At 40.8% G+C, this 20,438-nt stretch overlaps 1 long non-coding RNA gene across 2 annotated transcripts in view; it reads left to right on the top strand.

Moving 5' to 3' along the window:
• Positions 1–554: 554 nt before the first annotated feature.
• The window catches only part of LOC134144752 (uncharacterized), a 181,891-nt gene continuing 162,007 nt past the window's right edge, over positions 555–20,438 (top strand). Inside the window, exon 1 of one of the 2 annotated variants that reach the window (XR_009959481.1) lies at positions 555–641. This is a non-coding gene — a long non-coding RNA (uncharacterized LOC134144752). Of the gene's footprint in view, positions 642–13,190; positions 13,277–20,438 lie in introns of those variants that run through there. The other variant, XR_009959480.1, reaches the window with a different exon arrangement.

Below are 20,438 nucleotides of genomic sequence, written 5' to 3'. Positions count from 1 at the left end.
TTAAGCATTTCTCAGTAAAACCAGGGCAAAAAATAGAATGGCAGTAGTTTTGGTTAGGAATGACACATTTGGTTTTCTTAAACTTTTTTTTTTTTTTTTCCCCCAAATAGCCATCAATTAAATATCAATTAAATACAAAAAATATTCTAACTAACAAAACTATCTTGGCTCAGAAATAAACCCAAGTTGTAGCAGGGGCACTTTTTCAGGTAAGGATATCCTAGGGTATTAATGGTGGTGTTTTCAAAGATGCTGCTAAGTGATACTTGAGATCATGCTTGTTAACTTTCTTTTCACAACATTAAACCAAAAAAGCATATGAGTTGCAGTCATTGCTAAAATACCTGGATTCGAAATAATCAAAACTAACAACACTTTTTTTTAAAAAAAAAGATAAATTCTTTACAACTAATCTTCAAGTTATGCCAAAAATACAAATTCCAGAATATATTTGTAATAATACTAATGCTACAGCCTCTAGATGTGCCAAATTTCCAGTCTTGTGGATATAAACTCTAAGCAGTGTGCATTTTTCTTTCAGCCATCAGATCCTCTCTGCTGAAAAGAATATCATTGAAGGACAGCTTGAGACAAGCAGTATGGACCAGAAGAAAAACCATAGATCCTGATGTGTCATAACAGTAAGTTATATCAAGTTTTTCTTAAATATTTCTTAGCTATATTACGGTCTTAAAGGAAGATGTATAAAACAAGCACTGTGACATATGGACTTATAAACTGAATTCTCTGAGGGAGAAATAGTGCAAGTGGGACTCCAAGCTTGCATAAACTTATTAATTGTATTTCTCAAGTGAGTGTCGTACTGGTGTAAATTGAGGTAACTTTTTTTTTTTTTTTTTAATGAAGATGATGTCTCAAGAAGAAGAGTTATATGATTTGTAGGCCAGTTCCAAATCAGAAGTATGGATACAGATTGCCTTATTTGTGAAAGAATGGTTATATAGAATTTGAACTTTTAAGTTTATTTAAACTTTGCTGATGAATAATTAACTGCTGAAAAAGAACGTTATGTCCACAGGATTTTTCTTTGAACATAAGCTGTTCAGTATCTTTGTAATCAGATAGGACCACTCATGGTGTATGCAAATAATTACATGCATGTACACCTTTTAATAAGGGGCATGGAAACAGAGGTAGGTGACTTTTCTTTTCAATTCATGTGGGAAATCTCCAAAATCATATGAACTAGGAATGACTTTATTCTAACCTTACTATTCCACATTGCTTGGCTGCAGAGTAGGCCTTGCATGCTATTTGCCCAGAGATCTTACAAGGAAGTGCTTTAAACCATGGAAAACAAGATTTGCAAATGCTATGGATGATCCTGAGAGGAAACAGTTTCCCAGGCACAGAACTCACAACAGTGGAAATTCTGGAGCTCTCTGAGTAAATAAACTTTTTTCTTGTTTCTGTTGAATTCAGAGAAACAGAATTTTGTTACCATTGATTTGCTAAAATACAAGAGTATATTATACACATTGTTGCATTCAGATGACCTCATACTAATCAAAACAATCTTGTGGACCTCTCATACTGATTAAGCGCTTGGGCTGAAGGAACCAGGCTACTATCCTACCTCATTGGCAGGGGTGTTGTCATGAGACATTTGTTATGTTTTTGAAGCAAATATTTCTGTGATAAGTGTTATATTAAAACCCACAAGGATATGAATAATCCTGTATTCAGTGCAGAGTTTAAACTGCGTGCTATAAATAAAACCAAGGCCACACATTGACTCAAAAAGGTAAAAAAAAAAAAAAAAGGAAGAAGAAAAGAAAAGAAATAAAGAAATACTGAATAGCTCACTAGATGGGGTGAGGCCATGGGGGAAAATATCTTTTAACTGTACCACATGGGTATTGAATTAGGAGTGCACAAGGCAACCATAATTCTAGAATTTCCAGCTCTTGAATACTTGACTTTTCAACCTTAATGTAGGTGGTTTGGAGAAGTTAATATTTTGGTTTTGTTTGTCATCATGAAACTCAATTAAATTTTAAAGTACTTAGCATTTAAAAATTTATTCTGCTAGTACATGTCATATACTAAATCTCCACTGCTGGTCTTTAAACAGATCTAGGAATGACAATTTCTCCCTGAAAAAGATTATTTTATTCATAGTGAAGAGAAGCTCTTAGCTGCCGTCTTCATTTCTTTCTGTTCATAAAACTCCAGCCATCAAAGATCAGCAAGTCTCCTGATATGAATAGGCACCCCAAGGAAAAAGCAATTGTATTGAAGTTACATCAGCGTTCAGATATTTTCATTTTGGCTATTCCAACAATACTCAGTCCATAACAAGCAGCAGAGCCAGTACACACTGATTCTTTTTATTGCTTCCCCACTGGGAACATGTCTCTTTGTAAGAGACCCACTGAAAGCAGTAGGTCTAAAAACTAACCAGTTTTGTTTGTCCCGTATCGAAGGACTTACCTTCAAAGCCTATCCAGTGCAGTTATGTCCTTCAGCCAGTCCTTGCTCAGTGAGCAGTGCAATGCTGAAATGCAGCTTTGTGATCCAGTAAATTCTCTCTTCTCATTAAGATCGCTGTCTGCTGGGCGATGGCCATCAGCTTGTATAGATCTGGAACCTTAGATACCTTTTAAGTGTTGGGAGATGGTTTATTAGGGCAGTATGGCAAATTACCCCCTGAAAGTCATTCCTAACTTTGCTGCTGACCCATTATAAGAAACTACATTTCATCTACTGCATTCAGTTTCCCGGTGTGAGATATAATGATGATACTGCTGATCTCCATTTCAAAGTGCTTGAAGGTCTAGAGATGAAAAATGACCTTTATCACTTAAGTGTTTGTGTTTCTGGTTCTACAGAGTCTAATACCATACTTATCACTGTAATTTATGAATGATTATTACTGGTAATTCCCTAAGCTCATTTATTCTTTTGACACCACCTAGAGGAATTCTTGCACTATAATCTCCACTTTGCAAATAGAAAGCACAGGTCAGGGTAACAGTTTGTTTAGTGCTTTCTTAGTGTAGCAGAGGTAGGATAGATACTCCTGAATACATTGATACTGTTGAGCTAGGACATTTTAGCTATGTCTCTCCTCTCTTGGATTATGCCCTTTGAGGAGAAAGTTATTTCCCCTACCCTCCCCCATCTCCTTACTAATTTCTTCCCATGTAGAAATAATATTTAGAATCTGACATCGTGCTTTCTGAAGTGGTTTGAATCTTGCTGTCCTCCTAAGAGAACTTTAACCTTTTTTGAATGATCATGTTCAGCTACATATATTTCAAATCCATAAAAAAACAAGTCCTCTTGTATTTATATACATTGCAGCAAAACGTATCTTTAAGGAGAAAACATTGCCTCACTGTGACTATCTGGATTTATTGGCTATTAGAAGTCTTATAGTGTGTGGCTTGCATTTTAGAACTCTGATTTCAAGCTTAATGTGGTCAGGAAATATAAAAATACATTTATTTATGTCATCTACTAAAAATCTCAACCCATGTTACTGCTAGTCTAACCCAATCTGTGTTTATGTTGGAGATGAATGATCAGTTTGTAGCTGCCTGTGTTTCTAGCCAGGCTGAATGGAGTGATTCTGCAGCAGAACTGTTTTTTTTTTTTTTTTTTCCTCTTTTTTTTCCTCTTTATTTACTGCATGTGGCAGCTATTTCCTTCCTCCCAGAACCCACTGCCCACATCTCAAGGGCAGTGCAGCTGTTCACTGCTATCAAGCTGTGTATGTGGAGGGATGTGATTTATTGAATTGTTCAAGGTCATCAAAATTCAAGTAAATATTTCATTCCTACTGATACCTGTTTGTTGTTGCAAATGTGGATTTGATTCACTTTTCAAACTCTTTCAAGTCTGCACATCAGCAGCTGCTTTGGCTGATATTTGCACATGCTTTGCTTATTATTTTTCTTTAGGAAAATAGCTTTGTAAATAATTTCTATTCCTGCCATAATAACTGGTAAAGATCTTACTGATTTCCAGAAAGACAAAGGATTAGGCCTGAGACACTTTTCTAACAGATACAGGCTTTTTACTGTTTGATGTTCAGTGGTCCTGAACAGCCACAACATGTCAGTGAAATGATCCACTGTAAGGTACTTTTCACCTTGAAAAATAATTTCTCGAGTTTTTTTCCCCAAAGTATTAGATGAATCTGTATTATATCTATATTCAGGACTGAAGGAGCTAGAAGGAGTGAGTTCACCTCTATTAAACAAGACAGAACCCAGGAAAGAACTACTTTAAATCTGAGTAGGTGATGAGCCTACGTATGCAAACATGCCTCACAGCTTTTTGTTTTCAAGCACCTTAGACTTGTGTCTGCTGTTTTCAGTTCAATGGCTATTAAGTCCTATCCCAATGGCAGGCTACTTCCCAGTGCTAACAACGGTTTGGTAACTACCCGACACGCACTGGGTCATACCTAACCAAGCTGGCTCAAGCTGCTTCTGCCAAGAAGCAAGAAAGGTGCCGTCTCCACAGCTGCTGTATTCCTCTAGTTTTCCAAAGCGTTCTTGCAATTCTGAGGGCTCTCAGGCTAAATCCACCCAAAGTACATCCACCTCCCCTATCCCTAGTTTCATGCCTCAGGTTAATTTTTTTATCGCATTTTCAGAGGTCACAGGCAGCACACATTGGAGAGTACACCACCTTTAGCAAACTTGCCAGGACAGGAGGGCAGTGACTGGGCAATCTCCAGAGGTTCTTTCCAACCTTAGCTATTCTGTAAGCTCCTGGTTTCGCTGGTCATGCTTGACAGATTTACATGCCAGGATAACAAGATACTGTTCATCACCAGAAATCTGTCCCCTAAGAGGGGCTTGGAAACGGAGAAGCTTTGCACTTTCAGAGCCTGCTCTAAGCAGGACCATGAGGAGCAAAATGATTCAGTGGATATAAATGAAGCTAGAGAAAAGCAGTATGAAAAGATGCAGTGATGCTCTGGGAAACCTTCTGAAAAGAAAATTGGGGGCTTGGGTCTCTTAGGACCAGAGGTAATAGCTGATATTAGATCAAGTATTATAGCAAGAAAAAAAGGAAAGAGGTATGTTTTTGGGGGGTTGGGGAGGGCTAATATCTTTTACAAGACACCTAAACAAGTGACCTGCAATTGTTTTTGATTTGCAAATCCCTAACATTTTCCAGTGCCATTTCTGTAGCAACTGTAGTCTTCTGACAAGACTTTTTTGTCTCAATCATATTTCACAGACCCTTTAGAAGTAACCTCAGATTCTATGAACCACAGGCTGGGCAGAACTGTCTGTCGTGGTAAAGACCACATATGTCTTTTTGCAACAGGTACAAAGAACTCCTGTATCATTTTTCCAGTCAAGGGTCCCTTGATAAACACTTTGCAAGAGGGCATTTCTCTGTTGATCTAAAGTGACATATTTGAGTAAACCATATTGAATGGGCTGCAGCAGCCTCTCTTCTGTTACCTCCTTTCTTTCAAGCTTTATTTTTGTTTTTGGTACACTTGGACTGTTCCTGAGATGAAATAATACACACAGTGATCTCAGCTGACCTTTTATGTACTGTAGGAAACAGGTCTGACTCCCCTGAGCCATGGATTGCAGAGGTTTTCTCGTGTAATTTCCTGGAACAGGTACAGTTGAGATGCTTTCATTGCTGAGAGCAGCTCTGCAATGGGCAAGTCCTCTTGGCACCAATACACTTAACCTTTTTATTCAGCCAATTTCCCATCCTGTGTAGGTGGACAAAGAATACTAATATGATGCAAATTATTTCCTTTTAAATGTGAAGGCTCCCTGATTAAAAACATACTGTCCAGGAACTCTGGGTTTGTTCTAGTTCCGTTAAACAGAATGCCCTTGTTGCCTTTGACTTCAGTGACTGCGGGATCAAACCCTTAGTTTCAAATGGGTTGCAAGTGTGTTTTATTTTTTTCAGAAACTGAGGGCAAATTAGCAATTCAGCAAAGGAAGTGTAAAGAATACAAAGCAGAAAAGTCAGGAGATTTCGGGGGGCAGATTTGCAAAGAAGCAAAAAAGTAGTACAATCTTATAGAAGGTTATTGTCTGAGAGATCATAAGTATGTCAGAAAATCTGACACTGAAGTTGGTAGAAGGTATTTATGGGACTTCTTGATATAAACAGGAGGAGAGTTGATGAAAAGTTAAAATATTGATGCTTGGGAGAAAGCTGGAACTTGCCTGACCTCTTGGGTTTGATATACTCTGAAAAGTAGTCTGGGCCATGCCAGCTACCTTCCTAGTCTCTGGGGAAGTTGTACCTTGAGATTATTCACCCAATGAGAAAAAATGTTACAGGTGTCTGTCTTTGGGTTTCCATGTCTGTTCTGCACTGCTGTTCCCTTCACATATGTGAGAATGTTCAGACTGAGAAGTAAAAGAGATCTTTGACTTGCCAACAGCCAGGGGACAGCACAGGAGCTGCAGGCATCCCAGATGCTTCCATGTCCCTGCTTCTCTGCCCTGCCCTGGAGGAACCACTTCTGTGTGAGGTTCATCTAGGGGATTTTACTCAGCTGGATGAAGATTGCTTGCAAGGCAGCCCTGTTCTAAGCAGAACCAGAGGCACATGTAGGAGTGGCAGATACTGTGCTTTAGATTAGTCCCTGCTCCTCCCTCCTCCAAATAGAGAAACTGGAGGCAGATGCTGACGTCTCTTAATCTGCCACTCCACACTGTCTAAACCTGCCTCTCAACTCAGGGTCACTCCCATCATGCGCCACATCCCTATCTGGAGTGTTACGTGGAAGGGGAGTTAATGACAACGGAGTATGTCTGTGCACATTCAGGTGTGGTTAGAGAAGATGGCTTAGCTGGCTTACACCTCGCTGGCACTGAGGGAAGCAGGTCTCTGCTCTCCTGGGGTGAGGTGGAGGTAGATCCCTTTTGGGGATTTCAAAGGAATCTGAGGACATGTGTGTCATACAGCGGAGGAGCACATGGTTTAGTGTTAGATCTTGTCCACCTTACATGCAACTACACTTTGGGGAAGGGCCAGGTTAGGTCTGCAGGTAAAGAGCCTCATTAGCCCGGCGCTGTGAAAGCAGCACTGCTGTCAGCGCTAGCGCAGGATGCTGGACCGTGGGGCATCTCCACTGCAGTCTAGAACCCCCTCAGTGACAGTGCCCCAGTCTAATGAGATTTAGCTGTCTAACCCGTCTGGAGGCCTTGGAAGTCTCCTTAGGAAGCTGTCTGCCTGTCTCTCAAGCATGTTGACATCTTTGAAAACTTGGTCCTGTGAACTTAGTCCGAAGTCCACCAAAGTGAAAAGGTAAATCTGTGGGTTAGGACTGTCTGTATGCCTGGATAAGGATTCCCTTAGAGACTCTTAAAAAAGGCCAACATTAATATGAGTTATAGAGCTGAAAATAATATGGATGTACAGAGTTAGGTAATTATTTCATGAAGTTGTTCTTAATTCTGATTAGTACTATTTTAGTTAAATATCAGACAGGCTATGTATCCAGTATTAGAGCTCTGTAAATACTGTAGTTTTGGCCTATTATTCTCCTGCTTTGTTTCTTAAAAAAAAATCTACAATAATGGGAGAACATTATTAAATAAATATTTTCCAATCAAGACATTCTAATGTGTGCCATCACTCAGCAAACAATCCTATCACTCTAGTGGGACCATAAACATGTGTAGAGCTACTAGCCCATGCAATCCTGTAGGCAGATCTGGGGCCTAGATGGTTTAAAGCTTTTTCTGTTCCCATAGGAATTTGGCCATCTCTGGGGTGGAGCTTTCAGCTGTGTAGCAGTATGTATCAGGATTAGTGGCCAAGTCATGTATTCTCAGCCTCTCATGCCTTCCCCGAAATGCGTATTGTGAAAATATCAATGTGAGTAGGACTAAGCCTTGTTTGTGGGTGTGCTTGAAAGAAAATGAACCAGCAATAACGCCCTCCCAACAGTTCCACTTAGGAAGGTGTGACAGTGCTGTAATGTAAGGCTTTACCGCTACCAAATGTGGAGGGTGTGTTGTTCTGAATAGGTTGTTTCTGGAGTATCCACTTTACGAAAGTTCTTTGGCTTCTAAAACTATTTCTGTATAGATTAGCTGTAAAGTAACCTAAGTCTCCTGGGCTCCTTTGCCTTCTCCTGCCACAGAAATCTCATCTGAATTACACTGGTTTGGGAAAGAAGCCATAGAGGAAAAAAGAACAGACTCCTTTTGTAGCTAATAACTTCCTTTAATTGGTAATTAAGCTGCTTGCTACTTATAAATGTCAATAAAGGTCAAAATATTTAGAAGCAGAATCATTTTAGCGGCTTCCCATTTCTTATTGCATAAGCTGCTTGCTGAGACCACACACAGGCACATTTGAAGATGGTTAAGATTTCAGAGACCTAGTCTTCCCACCAAATTCTTATATAAACTGGCCCAGAAGGGGACAGAGCAGCTTTAGTCAATAGGAGGGAGGATGTGAACCAAGTCTTCTGGGTAAGCATTCCACGCATTTTGGAATACCACCGCAGGCACTGGGGCTGAATCAGACAAGGAGCTGGCCAGATGGTGCACTCATTTACTCTTTAATTCTGGGAAATGAAGTTGCATCTGATCCATGTGCAAAATGACTCGAGAAAAAAACTGCCTGGTAACAGATTAAATACAAATTGTAACTTCAAAATGAGAATTGGTATAAATCCTTGGTAGTTCTACTGAACAGGGAAAAATATGGAGGAATCTCTCAGTTTTGCTTTCAGTCTCTGAGTTAACGTGCATGAATACTTATTTCCATTGCACAGATTTGCCCATTTTGTGAGCAGGTTCTTCCTGATGAAATTAATAGTTTGCAGCGTGGGCAAGTGAGGGGGGCACTTGTTTTTGAAGGGTGCAGAGAGTGTTTCCAGATGGATCTTTGATCTTTTTATGGTATTTTGTTTTTTCTTTATAGTGTGTATATATATGGCTTGGTATTTTGCAAATTGGAAGTAAAAGAGACTAGACTTTCATATTGCACTTTTAGAATATGACCTTCTCTTAATGCTTTCCCAACATATCTTCAAGCAACTCAGAGTCTAATTTTCCGTTCTGTAAATGTGCCATATAGGATATGGGTGAGTGTGTGTGTATGTATGTATGGTCTTATGCATGCATATATGTACCTTTGTATATTTGAAAATAAGCTTTGCACTGATGCAAGGCACACCTAATTCCTGCCTCATATAACACTGCATCTAGCACCGTACATCCATGATTCTGGCTCTCCATGACCTCAGATTCTGGTAGCCTTAAGATCTGTGCTCAAACAAGCCCCGTTAGAAAACATGTTCCTCAGCAGGAGTCAAGTTTAGTTGTCCCTTTTCTGCTGCATCTCCCAGTTTGGCCCCTTCTCTCCTGTGAGCCAAATGTGTTCCACATTGCATGGTCTTCACCCACAAGGAAAGCAGTGATACGGGTGTCTTTGGAAAAGTGTAGATTGTTCTGTTCCCTAAGATGGTGTCAGGCAATTATAGCTCTCTCGCCCATAGAAGAAAGCAAGAGAGATCTTTTCCATGTTTCAGTCATTCGTGGCCAAGGAGGCCATAATGATTTTACCATCGTCTCCCTCTGGCTAGTGGAGGATGATGCAGTGGAACACGTCCATGTGGAGATGGAGCGGTTAGTCAGCTTGTTGGGTAGCTCTGGGTGTAGGAAGCCAATGAGCCTCTTCTCTTTCCTACCTAGCAGGCTGAACTGGGGATATGGATAAAGGTGCAGAATACATGCTCCCAATGCCAATTTATCTGTGCTAGCATCAGGCTAGATAGCTGGGGGACTGATCCGAAAAGTGCCTGAAATGGGCAACTTCCTCCTGGCATATTCATTCTGCACAGGAGCTTTACATTTGATCCATCTGTCCCAGCCAGGCACGGCTGCAATTAGAAGCAAAGATTCCATGCAATCTGGTGAGTAAATAATAATGCCAGCCAACTTAAATCTCTCTTCTACTATACATTTTTTTGGGGTAGATATATTTGCTGGCTACACCACATAATGCATTAACTAATAAAGCATTGCTGGCTTTATATATAAATGTGCTTATGCCATAAAAACATCAGAACTGGAAAGCACGAGACAGTCATGCTGTATGTGACTTCTGCTGGCTTGTTTGCTCTCTGTTTCAGTCGTGGATGTTTTTTACAAAGATTTTAAGGAAATGGCTGCGAAGAGCAACATGACAAATCCAAGTGCTAGCTTTCAAAAGTCAAACGTTGTCTAAGGTTGTATGATTGTGTTAAAGACCATAGGCTTAAAACATATACTTTCCAAATTTGTTTGTTTTGTATTTTTGGCCCATTAGACTGTTTTTACTTAATTTCTTCCAAACTTTTCCTCTATAAGTGTGACAGTGTGAAGCTTTTAAATAGAAAAACACATTAAACCCCCTCTAAGAACAGAGCACTCTCTGGTAATGTTCATAACTTCAGAAGCTACTACTTTACTAACAGCAAGAAAACTGTTTGTCCATAATACCAGAAAACTAATATATATTTTGATATTAAAGACACAAACATGAATTAAATAGTAATTCGGGACTTATATTCAAATGATGCTTCATATATAATATGATTTAATCAATGCTTAAATGAACAATACAATCTTGGTAATGTCCTCTTGGAGGTTAAAATAATCAGCATTGAAATAATACAAGATAGGACACCCTTATGCACCACAGAAGAACTATACTGTACAGACAGCTGGTCTAGATCCCAAAATCTCAAGGTGTGGTGGACCAAAAATATTTTGTCTTCATGCACACACTGCCATCCCCTTACAGAGGTCTGGTTTACTGTTTGGTCCCACAGCTGGTTGCGTCAGCGCAGATGAAGGGGTGGCCAGCTTTGGCAGCGGTGCTTCTGTTGCCCCCCAAAATACCTCCTGTACCTGTGCTGTCTGGACCTGGAGGACCCAGTTGGCTGTTCTTCACTGTTGCTTCATCTTTCATAAATTTGCTCATAACTCAGCTAGGGGTGGTACTGTGCAAGTGTACATCTTCTTAACAATCAAATATATACACAAAGATTATAAGCATTCACTTTCATTTTTATCTTGCAATTCCTGCAGTACAATTAAGATTTGTACTGATACTTCTGACTTCACAGTAATGGTGCGTCTCTCCGCTGTGTAGCCAGTGAGTGCCAGGCTATCTGATGCCACCAGGCAGTCTGTCTGTCTGTGCTTCCCTGTCTGCCTCAGTCCATCCTAGTGTCCCACCTCCTTTCAACTACTAGAATTTGCAGATTATCTGAGGAGGAATAAAGAAATGGGAAGGGTGACATTTCTTATATCATGATCCTGTGCATATTCTGGAAGATGCAAGAAGAGGGAAAGGGCATGCAGGGAAGATTTGAAAAAAGAAAAAAAAAAAGGGAAATAATTCCAAAATGTAATTCTAATTCTGATTATTAACATTATTGCTTTAATGTCTATATATGTTGCTGGAGTATATGTAAGGAGCAGTGAGTAGAGAGGAAGGTATGTAGAGAACTCCTATATTTACCATATTTATTTTTCCTTTGTCTGGACCTTCCCAAATGGAGCTTGACCTGGTGTGTAGTGTGGGCACAGAGTATCTAGCACCTCCCCCTCTGTGTGTGCTATAAAACTGATCGTTGCATCAGAGACGCTGCACGTTACTGCGGAGGTGACCTGTGAATGTCAGTGGCTGTTTGTGCAGAGTGGTTGCTCGCCCAGACTGTTGGGTATTTGGAAATCCCAGGCAACTGGCTAGAGTCTTCAAATTCTGCCTGGACAAAATCTGTGGCCACAAAGGAGGACAAGTCCACATTTTTCAAGACCTGTGGGAGCTGTACACCTGCCAAAATTGCATTAGGATTGCTGTCTAGTGGCATGTAGAGATCTCAGTGGCTGTTCCAGTGTTCATAACTCTGTGCTCAATGAAGTTCTTGTTTCTACTGAGTGTCTGTGCATCTTCTACCTGGACCAGAGCAGTGGAAGATAAAGAAAAAGGAGTTAGAAGAGATAGGGAGGGGGGGAATCTTTTTCAGATCCCATCAGTGCTACTTAGCATCACACCCTGTTGTCTGTCCTTCTTTGTTAAGTAGTTCAGCTGGACAGCCCCAGAAGAGCTGGCTGGGAACTGCACAGTAGCGACAGCACGAGCTCGCCACTTCATTGCCTGAACTCATCTCTGTATCTCACTGTAAGTTATTGTTTAGCCTAGGCTGTGGCAGATTAGGTGGAAATACTTGTGATCACTCACTAGGAATTCTTTCCACAGTTTCTTTCTCTTCTAATTCACATAAATATTAAATCACTGTTGTCAATTATATAACGCTCTGCATTGGCAACACAGCGTAGCTCTTACCTAACACTGAGCAGTGACAGCTACAGTCAACCAACAAATGGTGCTGCACATTTTCCTATACAGTTTCCCAGCACTGAGCATATGATTTAGATTCCTAGACTCTAAAGTGCTCCACTGGGTGTCCTTTAATATTGCATTATATTACTCATGATGCATAGTCGATTCCATTGCTTCCATTTACTTAGGAATGATAAATGTCTGAAACTATATGAGAAGTTTATAAATTTTAAGTGCTTTGCAGGCAACTGTTACCCAGAGAAATTTTCAATTTGTTTGTTACTGGCAAAGTGTAAGGGTCATGGAATAATAGCTTCCAGAAACTTGCTTAATAAGTTTCAAAATAGAATAAAATGCATGAATTCTTCATGACTAGAAATGATACTAGTGTCAGGATTTTCTTTTCTATACTAAACAACTCTGCATAGTTAGTATTTAAAAAAGGTTGCAAGAATTTAGCAAAAAACCCTGAACCCAAGAAACTTGCAACTCAGCTTTTCTCACTGTAATGTTTTCATAGTGAAGAGTCAAGTTCCCCAAAGCTCCTTCCGCTCAGACGCGTGGGCTAGCAGTGCTGTACTGGTGGGGTTTGAGCATCCTGGCCCAGATGATGTGTGTACCTACAGTAACAGTTGACAAGAGTGAACCTGTGCTTTGGGCAGGCTGGTGTTAATACTAGTCTGCGTCATCCTCGTTCCTTGTATTCATAGTATCACAGTGTGGAGTGCGTTGGAGGCTGTGTGTTGTGGTCTGGCAGCGCTTTCTTCACCAGGAATGATTTGGCCAGCCTGTGTGTTATGGGTCCCTCTGGCTATTTGCTGGCCTCAGATTAGCTGCGCTGCAGGATGTAAACAGGTCTCTTTGCCTGCTGTCTCAGCTGCTGGAAGTGGTAAACAACAGCTAGTAAAGTGGGAGGACAAAGAAAATCAAGATGGGGTTAAGGAAGCTTTGCAGAAAGGTATGCTCTCTATGTCTGATATGAATCCTGAGGTAAAGCACGCGGGGAGAGGAATAGGAGATGCTGACTTTACTATGCAGAAGTGATAAATCTTTGGGGACGGAATATACTCTACTCAGAGTTGTCTCTTCTAATTTAGGTATCACAGGAGGGGTCAGTCGTGTCCTGCCTGCCTCAGAGAGCTTACAGTTGGTGAAATTAGTCTTGCAGAAGTCAGCTTTGCCCAAGTGCAGTCATGGCTTGTTCAAAGGGGTCAGCAGTACGTTCAAGCATATAGTCTGGGCAGTTGTGTTTGCCTTTCTCACTGACTTTATTGCCTTTCAACCAAATTACTGTTGTAGGGTTAATTGCTTTATCAGTTGCTCTGAAGCGCCAGACAAATAATTCCAGCTTCTCTGGAAACTGTGGTGACCTTTTGTGTATCACTTTCTGAAGCTTTGATAGCTGCATCTTCTTTGCAGAAATAGTTTAAGCTGTCTACACCCCTGTTGAGGTAGCCTTGCTTGAGTGATAGCAGTCAAACAGCAAAACATTGCTGCAGCAGCACAGACTGATTGAATTAGTGACTAATGAGCTCTGTGAGCTAATTCTCCTGATTTGACCCTTCCTGCTCTGACGGACTGGTCACTTGGAGGTAATAGAACCACTCTAAAGGGCCACCGAGGTGTAGAAATAGCCAGTATCACTTATCACTCAGGTCCTGCTAGAATGGAGATGAATTCTCTGAGGTCCAAAAGTTTATCTCCATAAAAGCAAAAGATTTTTATAGGGTTGTGGGCCGCCTAGGAGAGTGAGGCAAGCAGTCTCTCCATTCAGCGAGTGCTGCTTGCTTTGGAGAATAGCTCTTGAGACAGATGATGCTGAGGTTTGACACGTGTTTCTCTGAAGCTTTCGTTGCAGTTGTGGTGTTGCACAGGATGTATCGCCCTGCCCCATGCAGAGCAGCAGCAGCAGCAGCAGAAGGTGGCCCAGGCTGCAGCTTTCGGGGCAAGGAGCGTGGCCTTGCCGCACGATGGCAGCCTGGGACTGGCTCTGTGGCCGGGGCGAGCAGCGCTGCCTTCCTGGCTACCAGCGAAAGAGGCTTCCCTACAGCAAAACACAAAACACCACTGTGCAGAATAATCTTTAGCCTTGTGTTCTTTTACTGCAGGCAGTCACTGCAGCAGGTCAGGGTTATTTTAAATTAGAATTGACGTTTTACTTCCCTGTGTTTTTGTGGTTTCTTGTTTCCCTTCCCCCACAACCCAACTTTGTGCAGGCAGTGGGAAGAGGTGGTAAAATATGACCTAACAGAGGCTCATTTACTGCAAGACATATTCAGACTGATTGCAAGCTGGGAGGAATTCATGCAAAGATTGCCTGAGTCTCAGTAGTAAATATGCAATCATGACAGGCTGCATTTGTCCCAGCCTTAAAAAAGCTGTGGCTGTGAAAGCATGTGCAATATAGGGAATATGGAATATCTTTGAAAATCTATTGCAAAAACAGTACTAATGTCAGATCCATGTGGCATCTGGTACAGCTGCACCAAAATACTCATCTGAACTGCCTATTGCATGCAGATCTTGCTTAAATTATATACATTGTCCCTGTTGTGCATTGTAGGGGATGGTCTCTTTCATATGCTAGCATCTTGGGGCTTTCGTTTGTTCACAGACCTCCCACCAAGTGACTGTTGATTGAAAACCTTTTAACTCTTTTGCCAGGTTTAGCAAAAAGGGGTTGGTGTACTTAGTGCCTTTGATCTATCTAGGATGAACATTTTCATTGAAAGAGGTGGATGAGTCATTCTATATTTGACAAGAAGCTGTCTTGGAATACTTCTGGGTTTGCCTTTTCAGGCTCTTTTATATATTTCTGCTTGTGGCTATAAATATTTTGCCCTGTGAGAAGCATGAAGCTCTTTTTTGGAAATGAAAGAGCCCTGTTCCAAATAGGAAAAACACACTTAGCTAAGGTTTGTGCAGTGCATATTTAGTGGTAGAAGGTGCTGTGTTGGCCCTGCCTTGCTTTTCAATACAATATCCTGCAGTGTGAAATGAATGGCTGTATTTAGAGGTATCTGGAAGTGATGACTGATGTTTGGAGAAGTTACAAGGCTTTTCCTTTTCCACATGAACTCTCCAACCTGGCATTTCCACAGCAGTGAAATACTTCTGGGGCTGAGATCATCTGATTATTATTTCCTGTGTCATGTGCTGAATTTATTATTTTGTTGAATATTACAAATATATTCTTGAGTTGCCTGAGTTTTGGACTCTTCAGCAAAGTTCACTGGCATAACAAGGATATTGGACTTGCAGAAATAGCTTTTTCTCCCTGGGGATTATTTGGTTGTGATTAGTGGAAGTCCCGAAAGAAGGAAAAAAAAAAAAAAAGCAGGAGAGGGGAATAGATTCAGTAAAAATGTTGTTTCTTTGATGTTCTGCCAACATATTATATAGTCAGTTCAGGAAAAATTGAAATGAGTATTTTTGTACTGAAAACTGTTAAAAGCCAGAAATCCAGACATTTGACTTGCTTCAATGTCCAAATTTTTCTCTCCTCTCTTCTCTGGAAAAAATGAATGCATTTCTGTTAATCTAGGATTATTTCTGGTCACAGCAGGATCACAGTATTGTTAGTGGGAATCACATGGGCCAATAATAGGTTCATTACTGTAGAAATATTTTCATGTAAATTTCTTACAGTTTTTATATGACTAAAACCCAAACAGAACAGTCACCAAAATCTAGTAAAGTCTATCCATACGGAAGCATATATGTCTCTGTAGACATTCAAATGAGTATGTACTTCTTGCTATAAAGATAGCAGAAATAATGGAAGACTTCTCATAATTTTTTCAAATATATTTATTTTTCATATCATTGTTTATAACTGGATATAAATCTGACTCAAATGCTATGTAGGGCTCTTGCAACTGACTTGTATGGTGCTCAGAGCAAAGCCTGTTTTGCTTAGGGCTCATTTTTAGCTTATAATGAGCAGTGGGAAAAGAAACAAAAACAATGTTCAAGAGAAAAAAAAAGAAATTCTTGACAGCTTGGTTCTTGTGATTTGTCTGTTTGTAACACTGACCATATTTCTTCCTCACTTGTTTTGGTATATTGCATGGTATGCAGTTCTACATTAAAGATATTTTGTCCTTTGGCTTTTTCTGCACATGATTACACAGTAGCCATCCGTTCCCAACATCTGTGTTTATTAAAACCTTTCCAATAAATCTGTGCAGAAAGGAACTGTCCACATTTCCTCAGAGTTCTGTTAAAGATACTGTTTTCTCTTGTTGTGAATTGTTTTAAAATGGTTAAAGATTATCCAGCTGAGCAATTTGCATCTTACCTGGATCCTCAGCATTGCTAGACTACTCACTGCCCCCAAACGTCCCCCAGACTGGCGATGGGGCTCACACTAGTGCCTCAGGCCTTTCCAGAACATTGAGTGCATCTTCCTGACCAAAACCCCTGGGAACAGGGAAGAGTTAATACAGACATCACTTCTGCTTTACAACCTTAACTCTGCTGCCTGGAGATGGCAAAAGCTGTTGATGGCTATGGTAAAAGGTGTTTCAACACTAAGAGCTGCTTTACAATGAGAAAATCTAAGGAACGACTTAGTGAATAAGCTGTTTTGCATGCTGAGTCACATCCCACAGCATAGCGTTCTCTCCTCATGCTAGGTGAGTGGTATTGACCGGGACATGTTTCCACCCCTCACCCTGACTAAGAAAAAAGCTATTGGCACCTTAAGGTGGATTCTCTGTGGAGTGTTGTATACTGCTTAAGAAGGGGCCATTGACAAGCAGATTTTTGGTCATCTGGTTCTAGTCATTGAGGTTGAATGCATCTGCTTATGGTCTTGAAACCAAAGCCACACTAACCATTTCAGTGTTTGCGGGGACTTCACGTGGAGATCATCAGCAGTGTACACGTGAGAGAGAGACATGTCAGAAAAGGCCTGGAGGAGGCAGCAGACAGTATTTTCTCAGCTGAGGGGTGCCTGGGCAGAAGCTATTATTGGGTGGCTTCTGGGTGGCTCATGCTGAGCAGGTGAAGCTGTCACAGTAAGACACCTCATGTGTGTTGGGTGCAATACAATTCACCTTTACAAAGTTGATTGTCTATTAGCTCCCCAACCTGTAGTTCTGTGCTGCATCCCAAAAGAATTTCATTTTGATCTTGGTAAGTAATGCAGTGCAAGTCATTCAAAAAGGGCAAAACCGATAGAGTAGGAAAAGGCTGGTGTCAGCCCTAGCTTTCTGTCTGCCACCTCCCAGTTCTGGGAGAGTGTAGGCTCTTCTGTCAACTTAGTCTCTGCACAGTTGGCTTTTTTAGGAAGTGCATTAATGGAGGGGGACATGTCAGTCTTTGGAAGGAAGTAAGTCTTCTTCGGGGTACTCCGTTGCCATTCAGCTCCAGCCCCTCTATGCCCCCTATGAGGTGGTAAGAGGATGCAGAAAGTCCTAAGGTCTGTTGGGCTGTCAGCTCAATGATGTATCATCAGGAGCTGCTTCTTCCACTGCAGCACTGCTTGCAGACGGTGTCTTGTGACAGATATCCAGATAACCTATGCAGCTGTCTGTTCTTAGCTGGGCAATTTTACCTAGCTCTTATGCTGAACGTGTTTTTGCCAGAGAACCTGTGTGTTGGCAAATCAATCCCAGCAGGTGATGCCAATCTGGGCAAAGTTGCAACAGTTGCTTTGTCTCATGTAGGTGCTTTGTCTCATCCTGAGACTGTTAAAAAAGCTGATCAGCTTTAACTGGGGGCTTCTGTAGGATAAATGTATCTTTGAAAATATTTGTGCAGAGGACTTAAAATTTGGATAGCTCACCCTATCTGGATGCCCGCAAGATCCGGCAGTTATGAGGGCAATCCGAGCAAGCAGGTGAATAATTTACAAAATCACCTTTTGATCAGCAGGATAACACCATCGTTAACTCTTATGGTACATCTGCAATATGTTTCTGTGAGGCTTTGGTTACAGACTAAGTTCTTGATTTGAGTTGTACCTATTGTCAGGAGAACTATGTATCTTCCACGGAAGATTTGCTGAAACAGAGGGGTGGTGCCCTCCAGAGACCCAGATTCAGGACTTATCTGTTGTTTTTTCCTAGTTACTTTATTTATTTTTTTTTTTCCAAACAAGAGACTTTTAGTTTCATGCTAAAATTTTCTGCCTTTGAGAGATGAGTTGTATTTTGTCTGGGCTCCATGGTGCTTGTTGTTTCATATCCTCTTTGCCTTCAGCAGAGGGCTGCAGTAGTAGATTTTTGTCAGTGGCTCCTGCTACAGGATCAAGTAGAAATGACCAAAGAAAATGGGTGTGTTTGGAGCAGCCTGTCATACTTACTGCAGGTATCTGCTGTTTTGAACAGTTTCTGATTACACTGGTGACTGCCCAACACTAATTTATGTAGGTGTTAGGTGAGTGTGGAATGAGTGTCAAGACTAGGGATTTCAGAGGTGGCTTTTCTATTGCTTTCTGGGTCTGTGCTGAGAATATCTTGGCCAGATGCAAGGATGTGACTCTCAGTACTGAGGAACTGAGACTGATTTTGGAGGTAGAGTTACTGTATCTGAAAAATTGCACAAAGACTTATGATTCAGGAACTGGTCACCATACATCTGGCTTAACCAGATGGTGTTAGATCATAAGACGTGATTCGTTAGGGCTGAAGGTACTGCACCTCCTTTTTTCCAGTTTACACTCACCCAGGAAGGAAGGAGAGACAAAACGTAAGCTACAAACCTAAACATGTCCATACATATTGTCCATACATGCAGTATGTGGTATTGTGATACCAGAGGTCTGCCCCTATGTAGCCTTAAAAGATGTTATCTTTTATATTCAGAAAAATAGTAGTGGTCATGGAAATGTGGGATTAGGCCATGATAGTTTACTTCAAGTCACAGTGCAGACAATGTTATCATTTGTGAGGACAGTATGCTGTTCTTATGGATGAGCCAAACACTGCAACAACAGCTGAGCTAGTAATTTCTTGTCATTTGACTAGTATAACCAAGACTCTAGAAAAGCTTGGAAAGATTGTCTTCTATTCAGATATCCAAGTAGGGGACAGCTGAGAGGGTTTTCAGTGCAGTCCATGGAGAATAGAGCTTGATACCATGAGTATCAGTGAGTACCATGAATGGAAGAATGGTCTTGAGGGTTAAGGCGCTGGAATGTACCTTGAGACTTCGAGATTCTCTTATTGGTTTCCGACCAAAGGATTTGTTCTCTCATTTCTCCATCAATAAATGTAAAAAATTATATTTATTTTGTTTCTTATCCCAGAGAGACCCAGTTTCCATGAAGAAAGGGAAATCTTTTGCCCTTCTCAGTGATGTGAAAGTCAGACAGTTGAGGGCAGAATATTATAAGCTCCTATTTTTCTGAAATAGGTATTCCTTTAGCTGAAAGTTGTCTGGGTGTTGATAAACAAACTCTTTGCTTGATTTCTCTTCCAAAGTTTAAGGAAGTCAGTGGAAAAAAGGATCAGGCGCTGTTCTGAGTGGGTAGGTTAGCAATGTTGCTGTCTATCAGCTGTCTTTAAGTGCCATTGCTGGGATTTTTATAACATTGTTTTTCCATTCTTCTTATTTGTGTTTTACATACAAGTCCTGGTATTTTGGTTTAGCCCACAAACAACATGAAGCTGCTATGAATGCCTTAATTTTTCCTTTCTATTGTAAGCCAGAGTTTTCCCCAACATCAATTATCCTGAAGGGATTGCGTATGTAAAACCACACCAAAAAGTCTGAAGCCCGTATAAACGTATTTTCTTTTCTTCTCAAGTAGTGCATTCTTCTGTGTGTTATCTTTGGGTCACCTTGTTTTTCACAATTGCTGATGGCTAAGTTGGGGCAGAGGTACAGTCCATTATCTCAGTTTCTTCCCTATGTTAGTCACTCTGGCAAGCAGTAGGAGGTTTAGGGCTTTCCACTGAGGAGAAAGGACTGCACAGAGCTGGAATACTTCCTCATTTTTATTCATACTGTGGAAAAATAACCTAGAACTGAGGTTGTGACAAATTATTTGCATGCAGCCCTCCCTTGTGCTGTTCAACGCACAAATACTGTTTTGTAGGGGAAAAAAAGATCCCCAAGAACAAGCTTTGGTTAGAGTGATAAGGAGTTTGTCTTATGTTTTTGGGATGGCT

Source organism: Rhea pennata, chromosome 10, assembly GCF_028389875.1.
Source record: "Rhea pennata isolate bPtePen1 chromosome 10, bPtePen1.pri, whole genome shotgun sequence".
In the NCBI taxonomy this organism is placed as follows: Eukaryota; Metazoa; Chordata; class Aves; order Rheiformes; family Rheidae; genus Rhea; species Rhea pennata.
This window is presented reverse-complemented; position numbering and strand designations above follow the sequence as displayed.